This window comes from Schistocerca nitens, chromosome 8 (genome assembly GCF_023898315.1).
Source record: "Schistocerca nitens isolate TAMUIC-IGC-003100 chromosome 8, iqSchNite1.1, whole genome shotgun sequence".
NCBI classification, from domain to species: Eukaryota; Metazoa; Arthropoda; class Insecta; order Orthoptera; family Acrididae; genus Schistocerca; species Schistocerca nitens.
In genome coordinates, this window is record NC_064621.1 from 92,043,359 (window position 1) to 92,064,859 (window position 21,501).

A 21,501-nucleotide genomic window follows, 5' to 3' on the forward strand; every position below is an offset into this window, starting at 1 on the left:
TATGGCTTTTTACGACACATAAGCATGGAGGCGAAAGAGCTCCTCCTATGCTTCTTCAATCAAATATGGGCTGAAGGCTATTATCTGGATTGTGGCTGGAGGCGATTCTGATACCACTTCTAAACCCAGGTTACTAGCTGTGTAGGAAAGACTCTCGAGCAGACGATAAACCGACTCCTATTGTGGACTGTTCAGCCGTTTCCGGTCTTGGGATACATAACTACCGTTCTACGCTTTACACTCTCCCCCAATTACAGGGTGCAATAAAAGAATTATTCCTACGCAAACGGCATTTTATTGGTATCTTTTTCGACCTGAAGAAAGCCGATAATACCAGCTGGTGACACAACATCTTCCCTGAACTTCATGATTGGGGTTTTCCTATGTCTCCTCATCTTGCTGCAGTTCTTCCTCGGAGAACGATATTTCCAGTATCGCGTCTGTGCTGCATACTTCGATCCATTCCCTCAAAGGAATGGTGATCCTCAGGAGAGCATTCTGAGCATCACTTTATTTCAGTAGTTAATAGTTTCTCTTCCCCAATAAGGGACCTAGCCAATTGCTCCTTATTTCCGTATATCTTTTCGATGTTCTGATCTTCCTCCGGCCATCTCTGGACTAGCACACGTCACCTGCAGCTGATCCTTAAGAATCTGAAGGAATTCTCAATGGAAAACCTGTATGTGTGTATGTTAATCGTTCAAATCTGTACTTTCCCTAATGAGGCTGAGGAGAACCACAATGGCTTTTAAGACCTCAGTGAGTTTCTTGGGCCTTATCTTTAATCAGAGGTTAACATGGCTGCCATGTCTCCATGACCTCAAACGTAGATGTCTAAAGGTTCTAAACATTTTAGGTCTTAGAGGTAAGAATTGGGGAGTACATCAATCCAGCTTGTTCACACTCTATACAACCTTCGTCCACACACGGCTTGACTACGGCAGCATAGCCTATGGGTCAGCTAGACCGTCTAATTTAGAGATGTCGGATACAGTCTACAACGCAGATGTTAGGCTGGCCACAAGTGCCTACCGAACCAGTCCCGTTCCTAGCATAGTTTCATTGGATGAGAGGTCTGGAGGATGTGCTGGCCAGGCAACAGTCAACACAATCTCCGACAAGGTAGGTGAGGACACCGTTTTCAAAATGCCATTCTACGTTATCTTGCTGAGAAACAGCGTCACGGGTACCTTGAATACAGTGCAGGACGCAGCCATCAGTCTGAATGCTGCGGTCCAGTTTGCCGGCTATTCAAACCAGAGACGAACGTGTTGTCCAGCCCAACATAAGCCACATACTGGCCCTGTACTGATATGGCGGTGGGATCTTTCACTGCACAAGCCTGTGCACAGATCACCCACTGCGATGCTGCACACCAAACCGGAGCTTGTCTGAAAAGACGACGTGGTGCAGTTCTTGTAGGCACTGTTGGCCGCTCCACTGTCGGCGTGCCTCTCTCTGCTGCTGATCCAGAACCTATTGATTCGTATTCTCGCGGCAGTCGAGGGATTCCGACCATCGCGAGCAGCTATTGTGAGGAGCGACAAACATAAGTCTCGACGTGACATGGTCCTCTAGTTGTCGAATTCCGACATTTCATTGTGCAATGAGAAACCCACTTCGTCATTTACTTCGCGACAGTCTTCTAGGGATTTCTGAATGTATCTTGAGGAACCAATCAGGGTAGGATCCTGTGTCCGGAATGTTATCCAACGGCGCTACACAGTGGCGAAGTTACAGGCGCCGACGCCTACGACCAGGTCACTCCTGTGACAGCAAACGTGACTTTGCACGCAGACGGTCCGTAGACGGAACGACTCACAATGTTTTTTTTTTTTTTAATTATTATTCAGAGAACGCCGCTGGTTCTTTTATTCAGAGAACGCGACTGATTGCCGTGACTGCCAGCGTAGAACACGGAGTTAGTTGCCGCGCAGGCAGACCTTGTCTCCCACGAAAACAATACTCTGTTGCCTTCGTGACTGTCGGATTCAGACATGGGTTTCCATCCGCAGATTATTTTTACACTCTATACAGAAATCATTGGAGATTCCAGCGGGTTCCAGCTGAAAAATTATCTTTTAGATTATAATAAAACTGTTTATGGTGAGATAAATGTAATAACCGATCTTGGATCATATGAAATGACCAATTCCCAAGTTGAAGACTCGAGCCCCAGAAATCCACTACTATGTAGCTACACGAAACTGTACAGCGTCACCATTTATAAGAACTTTATATATTACAGATGAGCCGAGCGGTGGACGCCTCTGCACGATATCAGGAATCGTCTGGAAGCACTCGTGGCGCTGATAAAACATGATTATTCAGGTAATAGTTTATTGCGACAACTTTCACAAAGGGTGGTGCACTGTTGGCCGTAGTCGCCTCCTGCCCTGTTCACGGAGAGGTTCTCGGTGTCGGGCGCTGCGCCAGTCCTTGCGCCTGCGTCCTAGCCAGACGTCGTTCCTCTTGCCTCGATACGGATGGTTAGTCAAGCCTGGTATAGCATGGATAGCTGCTACCGGCTCCGTGCCTTTTCTTCCCTGGACCACCCCATCCGTGATGTGGTGCAGGCAGGCGCTGAAGTCAGTACTACCGACTTGGTAGGCCTCGCTCCCGGATGCGCTTAGGCGTACCGGCCCACACTCAGAGATTACCGCAACTGGCACTGCACTGCTGCTGGTAGTTCACCAGCTCTCCCACCAGTAGTGGTTGGTGAGACTCAGCATGAAGTTCGTCAGTGGAGTTCAGCTCTGTGGCACTCCACGGCTGGCTGGTACTGCGCTGGTTGAACTGAGACGAGACTTACTAAAACAATCTGGTCACGGAGCCCAATGTAGTCGACACGAACTCCATAATTCCCATTGACATGAACCGTTCTCTGCTGCTTGAAGCTGGGGCTCCGGTATTGAAAGAGCTGACTGTAGTTCTGTGACGGGCGGTTTACTAGCGATGACGGCACGTAGCCTCGTTATTCTGCCACCCTTGTCTTAATTCCCTCTGAGCAGCTAGTTGAATCGGTCTGTGAGTGTTTTCCCTAGCCGCCGTACGAACGAGCGTGCGTGTTATTTTGCTTAGTCGCTGTCCTTTTCTATTTTCCCACTGCGTGTCTCTCTCACGAAGGTAGTGCAGAGTCACAGACTTTGCTGCCTGTCTGTCTTGTATCACGGTGTTTCCTGGTCCGCCACTAATCGTGGCGTAACCAGCCTATCTCACGTCAAGGTGGTTGAACTCAGTCAAAACTTTTATATCTTGGAACCCGTTTGACTCTGTGCCGCAACATAATTATTAAGATGATTATAGACTTCTTAAAAAATAAGTAGTGACAAACAATTACTTGTATTTTATTTTTGTAATGTACGTTTCAAAGACAATTTTGCACAAATAAATCGATATATGATAGTATTTTCTTTGCTAGATGCTGTTATAGGGAAACCTTTGTTCTTGTCCGGTATGAGCTGGGAGTACGAGTTTGGAGTACAAGATAAGTGTTTCTTGTGTTAACATATGGTTGATGTTAATTTGAAGTGAAATGACTAAAAAAGTATCTATCCAAAAACAGAAACTCCACCAGTGTTCATGTTATTTAACAAAACGAAGCCGAGCATCCTGTAGACAAGAATATAAAGTTGCATTTCAGAACGGACTCCGAGCCTGCAACTTTCAGCAACGAAGGATAGTAAAAGTTGAGTGTTATGAAAAATGTTTATTCAAATTCTACCGTTGCTATGTCACTGTGCAGTCTGTCACCAACTCGCCATGCCAAGTGCTGTGAAACTCTGACCAGGCGCTTAGATTTAAACTTACTTCTAAATTAATGAATCGACTTTGTTTCACAAGAGCGTGGTGACGGTCAGAAGATGTAAACCTGTGTTCGAAACTGTCGTCCATGAAGACAACAGAGCATCATATTCTCTGGAGGCAAGGCCTGTCTACGCAGCAGCTAGCTCCATCTTCTGCGCTGGCGATCGTAGCAACCAGTCGCGGTCACTGAATAACAAACAACGTTGCGAGATGTTCCGTCTACGGTCCGTTGGCGTACAAAGTCACGTTTACTTCCAAACAGTGAGGCATAACGGTAGGAGGCGGCACCTACATCTATCTACATCTACATCTACATCATAATGCGCAAGCCACCTAATGGTGTGTGGCGGAGGGTACTTTCTGTACCGCTATCTGATCCCTCCTAAACTGTTCCACTCGCGAACAGTGGGTGCGAAGAATGATTGTCGGGAAGCCTCTATATTGGCTCTAATTTCTCGAATTTTCTCCTCGTGGTCAATACGTGAAATGTATGTGTGTGTGTGTGTAAATATTTTCATGTTGATGTTGTGACTGATACCTACACAACGAATACATTCTATAGACAAGGTGGTTCAAATGGTTCAAATGGCTCTGAGCACTATGGGACTTAACTTCTAAGGTCATCAGTCCCCTAGAACTTAGAACTACTTAAACCTAACTAACCTAAGGACATCACACACATCCATGCCCGAGGCAGGATTCGAACCTGCGACCGTAGTGGTCGTGCGGTTCCAGGCTGTAGCGCCTTTAACCGCTCGGCCACTCCGGCCGGCAGAGACGTTCTGTACAATTGTCAAAAAATGTACAAATGCCTTTCTTCTTGTATTACGGAAACCAACAGTGAGAAGTTGCCATTGCTGCTTACCAGTACATCTGAAGAAATAAAATACGGCGGCTCGCTCAAGGATTCAGACGCTATTGCTCGATTGTTCTATGAACATCGGTGCTGTCTTTACCCCTTTCGCAGCTGTGGGTGCTTATACAGGTCCTCCTACGCCATTTCCCCAGGTGCGCGCCTATTTGGTTATACTGCAGCGTTATAGATGACTGTATGCATCCCGAGCAGCCGATCCCTCACTGCTGCGGACTTCCATGTCTTGGCGAGTAAGAAAGTTTCCAGTATTTATCACACACTGTATGTACCTCACTGCGTGCTATCATTTGTAAAAACCTCATTTCGATAGCTTATCTACATTTTATTTTCTGCACTGTACGAGCTAAAATCAGCCATATATAAAGTTTACGAACTGCTTTTTTTTGCCACTGCAAAATATTTAAAATTTCGCCAAATGTTTTACTTACTTTGATGCACCGCAGTAACTACGGCGCATAATAAAAAGGAATTCAGGCCTTATGGAGAGTAAGATGTGCAAAAATCAACTTTGTTCACCTACTAGTTTCCTTAAAATCGGGTGGCAGGTATTTCGTATCGGCCAGATAGGCGTCTCTCAGCACAGGCGCCAGCATTTGGAGAGCACTACTGCCGTAACAAAAGCTTCCCTTAGCGAGGAATACAGAAAGCAAGTCAGTAGCAGCAAAAAGGCTATCTTCTGTGCTTGTGTGGGTGTAATTTGTGGATATTGGTGAATGTGTGTGTGTGTGTGTGTGTGTGTGTGTGTGTGTGTGTGTGTGTGTGTGTGCAAATATTTTCATGTTGATGTTGTGACTGATACCTACACAACGAATACATTCTATAGACAAGGTGGACTGGAACTATTGCAGTAAACCTAGAGGGCATGTAGAGCGTTTTTTGGGGAACAAATCGAACATAGAATCCCGTTCCTAAAAACATCATCCAACGACCTTAATGAGTGTAGAAGTTATAGGCAGATGATGCAGTCGTCTATATCAAAGTAGCAACGCCAGAAAATAGGAAGAATGTGCAGAACTACCTCCAGAGAATTGATGAATGGTGGAGGCTCTGGCTGTTGATCCTGAATGTAAATAAATGTAACATACTGCGCTGGCGTAGGGAAAGAAATCCACTACTATACAGCTACACTACTGATAAACAGCTGGGGACAGCATCTGCCGTAAAATATCTAGGCGTAACTATCCAGAGCGCCCTTAAGTAGAATGACCACATAAAACAGATAGAGGGAAAAGCAGATACCAGGCTCAGATTCATCGGAAGGATATCAGGTAGGACTCTGGAGGCAAGGCCTGTCTACGCAGCAGCTAGCTGCATCTTCTGTGCTGGCAATCGTAGCAACCAGTCGCGATCACTGAATAACAAACAACGTTGCGAGATGTTCCGTCGGCGGTCCGTTGGCGTACAGTCACGTTTACTTCCAAACAGTGAGGCATAACGGTAGGAGGCGGCACCTACATCTATCTACATCTAAATCTACATCATAATGCGCAAGCCACCTAATGGTGTGTGGCGGACGGTACTTTCTGTACCACTATCTGATCCCTCCTAAACTGTTCCACTCGCGAACAGTGGGTGGGAAGAATGATTGTCGGGAAGCCTCTATATTGGCTCTAATTTCTCGAATTTTCTCCTCGTGGGCAATACGTGAAATGTATGTGGCGGGAAAGTAACAAGTTTGCGTCTCCTCCTGATAAGTGGTCTCCCGAAATTTCAATGGTAAATCTCTCCGTGATGCACCACGCCTGTCTTGTGGAGTTATCTTAGCATCTCCGTAACGCTCTCTCGCCAGCTGAAGAATTCCGGACGAATGCGCCACTCTTCGTTGGATCTTCTCTGTCTCCTCTACCAGTCCTACCTGATATCCTTCCGATGAATCTGAGCCTGGTATCTGCTTTTCCCTCTATCTGTTTTATTTGGTAATTCTACTTAAGGCTGCTCTGGATAGTTACGCCTAGATATTTTACGGCAGATGCTGTCCCCAGCTGTTTAACAGTAGTGTAGCTGTACAGTAGTGGATTTCTTTCCCTATGCCAGCACAGTATGTTACATTTATTTACGTTCAGGATCAACAGCCAGAGCCTCCACCATTCATCAGTTCTCTGGAGGTAGTTCTGCACATTCTTCCTATTTTCTGGCGTTGCTACTTTGATATAGACGACTGCATCATCTGCCTATAACTTCTACACTCAGTAAGGTCGTTGGATTATGTTTTTAGGAACGGGATTCTATGCTCGATTTGTTCCCCAAAAAACGCTCTACATGCCCTCTAGGTTTACTGCAATAGTTCCAGTCCACCTTGTCTATAGAATGTATTCGTTGTGTAGGTATCAGTCACAACATCAACATGAAAATATTTGCACACACACACACACACACACACACACACACACACACACACACACACACACACACATTCACCAATATCCACAAATTACACCCACACAAGCACAGAAGATAGCCTTTTTGCTGCTACTGACTTGCTTTCTGTATTCCTCGCTAAGGGAAGCTTTTGTTACGGCAGTAGTGCTCTCCAAATGCTGGCGCCTGTGCTGAGAGACGCCTATCTGGCCGATACGAAATACCTGCCACCCGATTTTAAGGAAACTAGTAGGTGAACAAAGTTGATTTTTGCACATCTTACTCTCCATAAGGCCTGAATTCCTTTTTATTATGCGCCGTAGTTACTGCGGTGCATCAAAGTAAGTAAAACATTTGGCGAAATTTTAAATATTTTGCAGTGGCAAAAAAAAGCAGTTCGTAAACTTTATATATGGCTGATTTTAGCTCGTACAGTGCAGAAAATAAAATGTAGATAAGCTATCGAAATGAGGTTTTTACAAATGATAGCACGCAGTGAGGTACATACAGTGTGTGATAAATACTGGAAACTTTCTTACTCGCCAAGACATGGAAGTCCGCAGCAGTGAGGGATCGGCTGCTCGGGATGCATACAGTCATCTATAACGCTGCAGTATAACCAAATAGGCGCGCACCTGGGGAAATGGCGTAGGAGGACCTGTATAAGCACCCACAGCTGCGAAAGGGGTAAAGACAGCACCGATGTTCATAGAACAATCGAGCAATAGCGTCTGAATCCTTGAGCGAGCCGCCGTATTTTATTTCTTCAGATGTACTGGTAAGCAGCAATGGCAACTTCTCACTGTTGGTTTCCGTAATACAAGAAGAAAGGCATTTGTACATTTTTTGACAATTGTACAGAACGTCTCTGCCGGCCGGAGTGGCCGAGCGGTTAAAGGCGCTACAGCCTGGAACCGCACGACCACTACGGTCGCAGGTTCGAATCCTGCCTCGGGCATGGATGTGTGTGATGTCCTTAGGTTAGTTAGGTTTAAGTAGTTCTAAGTTCTAGGGGACTTATGACCACAGCAGTTGAGTCCCATAGTGCTCAGAGCCATTTTTGAAGAACGTCTCTTCTTCCCTTTAATGTTACTGAATCAGCTGGAAGAAGACTGTAAAGTCCTTTAGCAGGGCAGCAGCTAAACTGCCATTTCCCATTGTCAATCCCATGACTGCAAGCTAACATCGTCACTGATCTTCGAGAGAGCTTCCATGCACACAACTCTCTTCAGCTTCAAAATGTAAGGTGAGGCGGATATAACTAGAAACTGTCTAATACGGTTATTTCATAAATTCTAAGACTGTTCTTATTGTGCAAGGCAGAAATTGCAGAAAAAGAAAGAGTCTTGTTATTTTGAAAGAAGAAAACACGGTAAAATTGGCTGACTGAGCTCAAGAATGCATAAATACTAAATAATACTGAAGTCTCCTCCTAGCAGGATTGGGAAACTATCAGCGACGAAGTCTAACTACTGTTTCTAACTGTAACTTTGATACGTTTCTAACTGGAAGTAGTGAATTAAGCATCAGCAAAACCTTTTAAAACCATTAATGATAAACCAAGATTGGTTTGCATCCTACATTTCAAAAACAGAGTACATGATTTCAGTCTACCATTAACAAAAAAAGAAGAATGAAAAAAGGTATCGTTTTCATATAAATTGCTACTGTCCAAATTTGGTGAAACTACACGAATGTACATTAAAAGCAAGACCGTGACTCTATCATTGTATGTTAAAGTGGTGAACTTTATTCAATCAGTATTATACACATACTTAAAAGAATAAATGATAGTGCATACGCATCTTCCTTTTGCAGATGCATTAAATTTTCGTAACATTTCTTTCGCTACTGAACTCTAACAAGCACAGATATTAGTGGAAACCAATGAAACAGTATCTGTTAATTAGCGTGGTATTCTGAGAATTGATTGATACTCATAGAAGGAAAACCTAATTAGTTAAAAGATGTGCCCTTATACGTCACAACACATCGTAAGTGTGATGAAAGTTTATTCCTGATATTATGTGCAGTTGAGCGCGCTTGGATTACTTTGGAATTACTTGAGAGGTGATCTCGTCAGAGGTTAAACTTTCTCAATTTGGACGTTGGTGCACAAAATTATGAAGAGTAAACGTCTTCTCTACCTGGATGCCGGCGCAAGAGGGACCTGCCTGTTCTGGCCGATGGCCTTTAAAGGTGCGCACCAATGAACACGTGATTCCTCCCCTTCTTTAATGGCACTCGATAACTCACAAAACCGAAAGGATAGCGACATTACTACTCTCAATGTCGTGGGAAAAAACTTTAGCAAACAAGATTTACACCTGAAGATTCGCCTACCAACGAAAAAGGTTTCGTCTCAATTCCCACGCAAACATCGCACAGAGGGGCTGAAAATCCATTCCGCTGGAATATACTGGCAACGGAAGGCAAAGGTAAATATATGTCTCCACGTAGATGGAATGGAAACGAAGAGGTAAGTAAATATAGACTGGAGTGCTTTCGGTAAGCCAAAAATGTTTTTCAAACACAATCTTTCAATGTGTCTGAAAAAAAAATCTTCATCGATTGTGTTTCATCAGTTCTGACCTATGACGAAGAAACTTTTAATGTGAAATTTATTTAAAATATCACGAATGCCAGAAAAAAAAGAAGTTGTTCTTGTTGCTAATTACTGAGAAGAGACAGGAAAATATGAAGATGAATCAGGAAGAAAATTGGAGTGGATATCAGTCTTAATACTAATGAAGGGGTAATTGTGACTGGTGAGATAAGTAACCAGGAGGACGAATGATAGACGGATCAATAAAGCTATTCGGTGAAAATCTAGATTTCAGGGAAGAGTGAGATAACGATCTCCTGGAAAGTGGGTAGACGAAATCAGAAATCATCTAAAACCAGCATCTAACCGTATAGCTTAGGACCGGTTTGTTCGTTACCATTACGAAATTGTTTTTCTGTTTTATTAATTCTTCTATGTTGTTGTTTATTAATCAATCTGCAAATTTTCAACGGTTATAATACATTCGGAACAGTTCCAATAAATTTTTAAAAAGATCATTATCTTCCATGGACTTTGTATTCTAATGAGGACAAGTTACTTTCCTTGTAGTAGGCCACGTCTAGTATTATTTATTGGGGCAACATAATCATGATACCAACTGCCTTTTCCTCTCTCATAATCACATTCATTACAGACTGCACTTCTCACTACAAATATAAAGAGAGATGGGCTGCAGAGTGGCGTGGCAACTGTCGTCGTGGAGAAAGCTGGGCAGGAACGCAAAAGATTTGCGAACGTGTTTACACAGTAAACAGATCTAGTTAACTTGTATTTCTACAAGTGTGTAAACACTCATAACAAATAATGCAGCAAAAAAATAAGTCCAGCCATTACAACTGCAGCGACGGTTGGGGTATCTGAACTAACCACGAAAGATATGTCATGCCAAAGAGGCTCCAAGAGCGTGTTGGGCGTCTAGCTCTCGCCCTCCTATATTGCGGCAGCAGAGGGCGCTTATATTCTAGAGCCTCTGGAGACGTGGGTCAGTGGTTCAAATGGTTCAAATGTGTCTGAGCACTATGGGACTTAACTTCTGAGGTCATCAGTCCCCTAGAACTTAGAACTACTTAAACCTAACTAACCTAAGGACATCACAAACATCCATGCCCGAGGCAGGATTCGAACCTGCGACCGTAGCGGTCGCGCGGATCCAGACTGTAGCGCCTAGAACCGCTCGGCCACCCAGGCCGGCTGCCTCAGTGGGTGAGCGCCATTGGATCCGCTGGATCCTGCATGACCACTAGCGGCATCTGACGGAAACTTGCAATCCCGTTGCCAAATAAAGGCTCCGGTGGGGAGATATCAATACGTCACACAACACACGGCTTTCAAATAGCCATGCAACCTACTGTCTAGTTGTGTAACGGATGGAGCTATAGCCAGCCAGGTAAAGTTCCTACCAACACACCACTAACTAAGGAAAGTCGCATTGAGATTTTATCTCTTACATATTACAGAAGGTGGAAGAGCTGTATTACAAGTAATTCCGTCCCTTTCGCCAGCAAAACTTGTTCCCAAGAGACTGTTACTGTCCTTTCCCTCCTTCATCCACAATACTGGAACGTACGACTGATCATGCTGTGTTACGAGTCATTTCCTATCCTCCCAGGTGTGCCTGCCCTGTTCCAATGTAGTAGTCGCTTAGCCAATTCCCGGCGGCCGAAGGAGCGGACTTTGTTCCGTCTGAAGAAGGTGGACTGGGTTTCCCTTAATCCTTGTAAGTGCGTGCTGGTCGGAGCTGAGTATTCTGGCTTACAGGCGGACAAATTTCCCCGTGAAAGCCGTTCCACAAAGGTTCTTAATGTAGTGCCGTGGCGCATTTGGGCTACAAGCAGGTGCAGGGGAATTGCCTGTAACATTGCCGACATTGTGCTCCAGATTCTCACTGCCTGAAAATCTTATGTGTTAAAGAATTTCACGGAGCGGTTTAGAGCTCGACAAAGGGAGGAGTCGGTTGCGGCAGCCCTCGTGGAGCCGTAGTGGCAAGCCGTGAACCCTCAGGACTGAGTCCTTACCATTTCACAAGTCTGCACTGAACGATCGATATCAACGGAGCTACCTTTCCTGTACGGAATTTCTACCAAGTATTCAAAACTAAGTTTTCATACATGGGTATCGATATCTACATAGGAATTTTGCTGTTGTTCTCTGTGAGTATTGCGGAGGAATGAGCATGGATGTAATCGGAAGGATAAGAGCTCAAAGGAATCGTGGATATATTAGCCGGTTGGAAGTGTTGCTTACATAAAAAGTTGCAAACCTGTCTATGGTTGTCTGACACCAGCAAACGTCATTTGTTTCCGTACAGATTGTAAAGTAGGCTAATATTTTTAAGCGACATTTTCCGTATTGATGAACGGTGTTCACATTTATCGCTGCGGTAATTATGAACGGCAATTGCAAACAACAAGCTGAAGTTATTTACTGAACTATTAGTGTTAAGTACTTCCAGTCCACCGGCCGCAAAAGGAATCTTACCTGAGAATATTCAGATAGCGGTAGGATTTTTAACTGTTGACTCATGTGTCGTAAAGTTGGACCCTGTCTCACGGGCCGAAGCGAGCTTGGCGATCCTTATATTAGACATTTCACAGGTGTAGCTATGCAGGAAACTGATCCGGCTTCACCAATAAGCATTTCCTACGAAGTCCGTAATCGGAAAGTCTCCTAATTTGTCTCGATCACCACACGTGACGAATAGGACTTGGATTCTGGAGAGACTGCAAGCGTGATATTGTGCGACGCTATGCGAACTTCGAAGATGGACAAGACCAACGTTTTACCTGTAATCTCAAATGATGTTGTAAAACATTCATTCATGGCAACAACAACTTGTCAGTACTAATGTTACGTAAACCTATGCGCATAATATCTTTCACAAAACATGTAAGTAGGCTGTTTAGGTTTTTATGTTGGTAACGCCACGTAGCGCTCTATATGAAAATCACTGACTGTGCTGTGTGAAGTCTGTGGTTGGTTGGCATTGTTAAAATATTCTCTATTGTAGTGTTGGGCAGTTGGAGGTGAGCCGCCAGCAGTGGTGGATGTGGGAGAGAGGTGGCGGAGTTTTGAGAGCGGATGATCTGGACGTGTGTCCATCAGAAACAGTAAATTTGTAAGACCAGCATGTCATGAACTGATAGATATATATAAACGAGGGCGGTTCAGAAAGTAACCTCCGATTGGTCACAGTGCGGGTTGTGGGGGGGAGTAGCGACGCCATCTGTGCGTTCACGCACTCAACAGGTGAGTCGTCATCAAGCCGTGGTCGAGTGAACGTCGTACCTGCGCTAGTTTAGTTTTTGTGGCAGTTTGAAATGTGTGCTGCAATAGAAAACCCCGCCAAATGTGAAGTGCGTGCTGTCATAAGGTTTTTTACAGCCAAAGGATATTCTGCAGCAGCTATTCATCGTGAGCTTTGTGCCGTGTACGGACCAAGAGTTATGAGTGAAGGAGTTGTCCGTGAATGGGTACGTTTATTTAAAAGTGGACGAGAAAACGTTCATGATGAAGAGAGGAGTGGTAGACCATCATTGGTGACTGACGAACTCGTTCAGACAGTTGATGCAAAAGTTCGTGAAAATCGACGTTTCTCAATGTCGGAGTTGTCTACTGGTTTTCCACAGATTTCTAAGACTCTCTTGTACGAGATAGTGACAGCAAGATTGGGTTACCGTAAGTTCTGTGCACGATGGGTGCCCAAAATTCTTACCGACCACCACAAAACTCAAAGAATGGCCTCTGCATTAGACTTTCTGTCACGTTATGAGGACGAAGGAGAACCATTGTTAAACAGAATCGTGACCGGTGACGAAACCTGGATTAAGTACGTGAACCCTGAGACAAAAGAACAATCAAAGATGTGGGCACATTCAAATTCGCCTACCAAACCAAGAAAAGCCTCGCAAGATTTTTCTGCCAGAAAACTGATGGCAACGGTGTTTTGGGATGCCAAAGGGGTGTTGTTGATTGAATTCATGGAACGTGGTACGACCATTAATCAAGACGTGTACTGTGAAACAATAAAAAAGTTACGACGGGCTATACAGAACAAACGCCGTGGTATGCTGACTTCCGGTATCGTTTTTTTGCACGATAACGCCCGTCCTCACTCTGCTCGCAGAACAACGGCCCTTCTTGAGTCCTTCAAGTGGGACGTTATCAACCATCCACCTTACAGCCCAGACCTGGTGCCATGTGATTATCACCTCTTCATGCATTTGAAGAAATGGCTCGGGTCACAGCGGTTTGATGACGACGAAGAGCTCAAAGATGCGGTCACAGGCTGGCTCCAGGCACAGGCGGGTGATTTTTATGCAGAAGGAATTTCAAAGCTTGTGAAGAGATACGATAAGTGCCTCAATCTCTATGGAGACAATGTAGAAAAATAGTGCAAAGATGTAGTTGTAAGATGTATATATTAAAATATTTTTATTTAACTTGGTGTATTTTTTTAAATCAACCGGAGGTTACTTTCTGAACGGCCCTCGTATATATATACACTCCTGGAAATTGAGATAAGAACACCGTGAATTCATTGTCCCAGGAAGGGGAAACTTTATTGACACATTCCTGGGGTCAGATACATCACATGATCACACTGACAGAACCACAGGCACATAGACACAGGCAACAGAGCATGCACAATGTCGGCACTAGTACAGTGTATATCCACCTTTCGCAGCAATGCAGGCTGCTATTCTCCCATGGAGACGATCGTAGAGATGCTGGATGTAGTCCTGTGGAATGGCTTGCCATGCCATTTCCACCTGGCGCCTCAGTTGGACCAGCGTTCGTGCTGGACGTGCAGACCGCGTGAGACGACGCTTCATCCAGCCCCAAACATGCTCAATGGGGGACAGATCCGGAGATCTTGCTGGCCAGGGTAGTTGACTTACACCTTCTAGAGCACGTTGGGTGGCACGGGATACATGCGGACGTGCATTGTCCTGTTGGAACAGCAAGTTCCCTTGCCGGTCTAGGAATGGTAGAACGATGGGGTCGATGACGGTTTGGATGTACCGTGCACTATTCAGTGTCCCCTCGACGATCACCAGTGGTGTACGGCCAGTGTAGGAGATCGCTCCCCACACCATGATGCCGGGTGTTGGCCCTGTGTGCCTCGGTCGTATGCAGTCCTGATTGTGGCGCTCACCTGCACGGCGCCAAACACGCAAACGACCATCATTGGCACCAAGGGAGAAGCGACTCTCATCGCTGAAGACGACACGTCTCCATTCGTCCCTCCATTCACGCCTGTCGCGACACCACTGGAGGCGGGCTGCACGATGTTGGGGCGTGAGCGGAAGACGGCCTAACGGTGTGCGGGACCGTAGCCCAGCTTCATGGAGACGGTTGCGAATGGTCCTCGCCGATACCCCAGGAGCAACAGTGTCCCTAATTTGCTAGGAAGTGGCGGTGCGGTCCCCTACGGCACTGCGTAGGATCCTACGGTCTTGGCGTGCATCCGTGCGTCGCTGCGGTCCTGTCCCAGGTCGACGGGCACGTGCACCTTCCGCCGACAACTGGCGACAACATCGATGTACTGTGGAGACCTCACGCCCCACGTGTTGAGCAATTCGGCGGTACGTCCACCCGGCCTCCCGCATGCCCACTATACGCCCTCGCTCAAAGTCCGTCAACTGCACATACGGTTCACGTCCACGCTGTCGCGGCATGCTACCAGTGTTAAAGACTACGATGGAGCTCCGTATGCCACGGCAAACTGGCTGACACTGACGGCGGCGGTGCACAAATGCTGCGCAGCTAGCGCCATTCGACGACCAACACCGCGGTTCCTAGTGTGTCTGCTGTGCCGTGCGTGTGATCATTGCTTGTACAGCCCTCTCGCAGTGTCCGGAGCAAGTATGGTGGGTCTGACACACCGGTGTCAATGTGTTCTTTTTTCCATTTCCAGGAGTGTATAATGACTTTTGAACACTATTAAGGTAAATACATCGTTTGTTCTCTATCAAAATCTTTCATTTGCTAACAATGCCTATCAGTAGTTAGTGACTTCAGTAGTTAGAATCTTTTATTTAGCTGGCAGTATTGGCGCTCGCTGTATTGCAGTTGAGTAACGAAAATTTTTGTGAGGTAAGTGATTCATGAAAGGTATAGGTTATTGTTAGTCAGGGCCATTCTTTTGAAGGGATTATTGAAAGTCAGATTGCGTTGCGCTAAAAATATTGTGTGTCAGTTTAGTGTTGATCAGAATAAGTAAAGAGAGAAATGTCTGATTACTTCCAATTCTGCTCAGCTATTTGAAAATCAAACAATGTAAGGGTTTTGCCAGCACAGTAATTCATAAATTTTTCTAAGGGGACGTTTCATATATCGACCCTTAGCCGAGGATACCTCACTGGAATCTTCAGATTTTTTTCTTGTAGTTCGAGTAATTAGTGTAGTTATTGTTTATTGCTAGCGTAATTGTAGAGAGAATTTTCTTTGTAGTTGTAGTTTTTCATTGTTGTAGTGTAAAACAGTTGTGTCATTCATGTAGATTTGCACCACGTATTTCGCAGGCGCTCTTCCCATTAATTGGATATTATTTTCAGTGCTATTTTAATGTGTTCTCTCCTTTTGCTCTTCAAATTGTGCTTTTCTGTTTTATCGTGTGAAATATTGTGACAATTATGGCGTGTGAAAAACGTAACACTAGGCTGCAAAGTAAGTTGAGAAATGACAGTGAAGATAAGAATAGTGTGTTAGCGCGACTGTGTACTGAATTAACAAATATTCAGAATAGTAATTTGGCAACTATGCATAGGGAAATGGACCAGGTGTAAATAATGGTGTAGACACTGAAACAATTAGTGAACAGGGAAGCATTATCGATCGATCGGTCAGCAACAGCCCACCTCAGAAATCCGAAATGACAGGACATAATCTTGCAAATGCTGTAGATTCAGGTTTTGGGTCCTCACCGCTTTCTCAAATAAGTCATGACACATTTTCTGCCTGTCAAAATGTGAATGTTTCCGGTGCAAATGCATTGCCGAAAAGTATAGAGGAACATATTGCAGACACTAATGCATTATTATAGCAATTAATGTAACAAAACCAGTGACAAACATAGCAACAGTTAGACTCAATGGAACAAAATCAGAGACAAACACAGCAATAGCTTCAAAAGTTAGACTCAATGGAACAAACGCTTGAACAAACACGTGAAGGTTTAACTGCTGAGTTACTTAAAATCGAATCGAAATGTCAAAAAGTATGTAATGACGTAAAAACACAAATTTGTGAGCATTTTTAACCCATTTTTTCGCGTCATGAAAATGCATTCCAGAATCACAAAGCAGCCACAAAAGAACTGCAAACTACTGTTCATGAAAATCACGACGCGTTGCCAGCTAAAATTGACTCAGTTGCATCTACCGATTCGGTTACGCAACTTGCAAAAACTCAGGAAAACTTAAAGGACACAGCAGATACGATTTAAACACAAATGGACACTCTGAAACTTGGTTCAGAAAAACACAATGAGGAAATCAGTTCACTATCGGAGAAAGTAGCCGGACTTCCGGATCAGTTCACTAACTTATCTACAAAGGTAGATGATGATCTGAATGACACAAGACGCGTAGCCTTCACTGACACAGAAGAGTATGAACAAATTAGAAAATTCAAACAAAATAAGAATCAAATCAATTCACAGTACAAAAGAGAAATCCGGGAAGCGCAGTATCAGTTGACACAGGTAATAGAAGAATTACATATTTCAGAGGACACTCGGGCTCCAATACGGAAAGAGGGACACAGAAATACGGAAAAGCCACAAAATAATAACACTGGGCATTTCAGAAATTATGAAAGAAATTGGCAAGGTGCACCGAATTTTGAGATGGAACCGCCGACACGACGTAACAATGACCGATATGCGTCTCGCCGACACAATGACTTTGACTATAACCTGTTCATTACTACACGTAAATTGAAAACATTTAAGAATTCGGGCAACGACATTCATCCACAAGCGTGGATTCATCAATTCTCTCATTGTTTTCCTCCCAACTGATCAATGGAGCACAGAGTGTGTGTGTGTGTGTTGGGGTTTATGGGCGCTCAACATCGAGGTCATCAGCGCCCTGACACACATGAAAAGGAACGAATGTGGAGAGACCTAATAAAACTGAAAAAACACACTCAAAGAAAGCAGAAAAAGAGGGAAAAGACTACATAAGAATGTAAAACCTAAGGAAAGGGAAAACATAGCAACAAGAACTGCACAGGAAATTGTCATTGGCTGGCCACTTACATAAAATATGGGCGAGCTTGTCACACAGTGAGCAAATTAAAATCCTCCCCCTAAAATCTTTGTAAAAACATTTGACATGGCACAGAACTTTAAAACTTTAGCCACATTCGTCCGAGTGTTGCCTAAAAGAGTTGGCAGGTCCGCTGGCAAGTCAGCCGCGGCCCGCTGGTCAGAAAATAAAACGCAATCCAGTAAAACGTGGCGCACAGTGATCTGGACGCCGCAAGCACCACACAATGGAGGGTCTTCTCGCCGGAGCAGGAAGCCATGCGTCATAGGGCTGTGGCCTATTCGAAGCCGAGTGAGGAGAACCTCGTCCCGTCGATGGGGCTGAAAGGAAGTACACCACACACGCGTTGTGGGCTTGACTAGACGGAGCTTATTGTCAGTCACTTCCAGCCACTCATCCTCCCACCGACACATGACTCGGGAGCTCACCAGCGAGGTAAGTGCGTGCAAGGGGATAGCACACTGAGATACGTGTGGATCAAGACACGCCTCCTTGGCTGCGAGATCTGCCCTTTCATTCCCAGCAATGCCGACATGCCCCGGAACCCAGCAGAAAGCTACAACCTTCCCCAGTCGCTGTAGTCGGAGGAGGGCATCCTGGATGGTCTGGACTACTTTATCTGCCGGATACAAATGGTGCAATGATTGAAGGGCACTGAGTGAATCGGAACAGACAAGAAATTTAGGAGAGGAAGAACGTCTCATCTGCTCCAGCGCCCGCAAGATCGCAGACAATTCTGCATCAAAGACAGTAAAAGTCTGAGGCAGTCGGACCTTGAGGACACGATCCGGAAAAACAACTGAGCAACCAACGGAATCCCCTTGTTTCGACCCATCCGTAAAAACAGCTACATAGTCGTGGTGCTCGGATAAAATTGCAGAAAATGAATGGAGCACAGATTAGAATTGATGTGTGCCTACTCAGAGAATGAACCAGCTGTAAGAATTCGATCGGCCATTCACGATTGTCACAGTGAAGGAGAATTTTATCATGCGTTCCTCTCAGTAAATTGGTCTCAAGCTACACAAGACTGAGTAAAACATGGCATCATAATGATGAAACATTTCGAACAATCTGAATTTTTCAGTATTGTGAAATATTTTGAAGACATGTTGCACAGGAACCAGTACCTGTCAAACCCATACAGCCCCTCAGAACTCATCCGCATTTCCTTAACCAAATTGCCTGAACATTTACGACATATTATTTTGGCAGGACGTTGCAAAGACGACATTGAAGCTTTTCAGGGACTGAAACTTCCTGGCAGATTAAAACTGTGTGCCCGACCGAGACTCGAACTCGGGAACTTTGCCTTTCGTGGGCAAGTGCTATACCAACTGAGCTACCGAAGCACGACTCACGCCCGGTCCTCACAGCTTTACTTCTGCCAGTATCTCGTCTCCTTCTGTAAAGTTTGGAAGGTAGGAGACGAGATAATGGCAGAAGTAAAGCTGTGAGGACCGGGCGTGAGTTGTGCTTCGGTAGCTCAGTTGGTAGAGCACTTGCCCGAGAAAGGCAAAGGTCCCGAGTTCGAGTCTCGGTCGGGCACACAGTTTTAATCTGCCAGGAAGTTTCATATCAGCGCACACTCCGCTGCAGAGTGAAAATCTCATTCTTTTCAGGGACTGTTACAAGAATTGGAAATTGACACAGACAGTCGTCGGACGTGAAAAGAGGAACATAACAGCTACAGGCACATCCGTCACAATTCCGCGATGACAGAAATAATAACTGGACACGACAAGGCTATTCTTACAACGTAAATCGTGACCAAAACAGACACCACCCGTAGGACAACCGTTGGCAAAGTAGTAATAATTACAGGGAAAGATCACCTCTCCACAGTAATGACTGTCACAGAGACAATCAGAGAAACAGACAATATGGGAACCAAAATAATTATTATCAAGGGAGACAGAATAACATCAGACGCAACAGTTCAGCGTGCAGTTACGATTCAGGGAGATATTCTCCACACGTAACCGACGAAAAAGGAACCATGGAAACTACCGACATAACGACAGACCTGAATTTCATCAGAACTGGTGGGATTCAAACAGGGCAGGGCCCTCTCGGAAAGGTGAATTTATAGAAGTTAGCTCTCCTAATCCCAACGACGCGCGCCAACAGAGAGACAGACAATGACTCGCACTGCAGGTGGCCACGTGCGCCAGTTGGCTCAGAGAAAAATAACATAGACGTTAACCTTAAGAAAAATTTTAACATTCCTTACCAAAGTATACAACATGATAATTGCTTTGAAACTGAAACTCTGCACACTAGAAAGGGTAAAAGATTGCACCACATTTCACATGTAAAACCGTTTATTGAAAGGTAATCTGCTTTTTAACTTAGTCTTTGCCAGAAAATTTCTCACTTCACTTTACTAGTAGCTTTGTCACACTTAGAAACTGTTAACATGCAGCAATGTTTTGAAGTTAACTATCCAGCCTAGAACATAGGGAACATATTTAGACAGTAATTACGAATGCATTGTTACAGTGAACAGACTTCACAGTGTTGTTATCTGTACATTCTTGCTTGTTAGTGGCAGTATTACGTAACGAATATACGGCTTACATACTTAGAACATATACTGCTAATGAGATTTTAATGCTACATTTTGGTTTACTTGAACAGACAGTCTTTATTTGAAGTACATTCCGTGAGATTAAAGATGACTTAGCATTTGGTTTCTTTGACAGCTACACGATTATATCATGACGCTACTAATGAGTGACACAATTTATATTATTGCTTTTGAGCTGTATGTGTTTCATATCTGCACAGTTTTTCTGAATTCTTGTGAAAAGTAAAACATGTTTTACTAGTAACTTTTGTGGAATAGCTACAATGAGACAGCATTTTCGTAGCACAACAATACATTACAGGATAGTACTTTCTTGATTACGGTACTGTACGTAATAACTACGATATCTATACGCAAAGCATTTCACTTTGTTTATTACGAGGTAAGTACATTGACTTCTACAGAACGTTGCTTATGAACGACGATAATTACGACACTTGGCACATTTTTTACCTTTAAGTAATGACAGAGATTATATTACAACAAGACGCACTGTTTAGCGCTACAGTACTCGTATTTGAGTGATTAATTTTGTTCATAAAACATTTATTTTCAAAGATTTTTGAATTACAAAGATACAGAGGTTTTCCGTGATACATTTCATTCAATTACTGTAATCTGTAACACCTGAGGGTATAATTACATTAATCCTCATGGTGGTACACGCCTACTTTGTGTACTAAGTGTGTAGCGAGCGCTAGGAGCCCTAGCTAATATGGTATTTGCTTATACAACTTTACGCATCAGTATCATATTTCTCTAACACATAATTACACAGCTATCTGATCATTTAACTGAGAGAGACAAAATTTCTTTTTACTACGTCAGTGACACATGTTTACGCAATTACACAGTTGGATAACTTCACACTTATGAAATTGTATTTTGTTTTTACTTTGTGAACTCTTCATATTTTTTCGGCACCACTGTGATACTATGAGAGCTTTGAATGTCGTATTTGGTAAGGGATCATGATTTTTGAAGTATGTTTGAGGGAGATGACTTTATTGAAGGTCTTTACATTATTGAAAGA

The 21,501-nt window shown here is 44.1% G+C and overlaps 1 non-coding gene across 1 annotated transcript; it reads left to right on the top strand.

The window, feature by feature from the left end:
- The first annotated feature begins 19,352 nt into the window (after nt 1-19,352).
- On the top strand, nt 19,353-19,427 carry Trnas-aga (transfer RNA serine (anticodon AGA)). The gene has a single exon. It is a non-coding gene; the product is annotated as a tRNA-Ser (tRNA).
- The last annotated feature ends 2,074 nt before the right edge of the window (nt 19,428-21,501 follow it).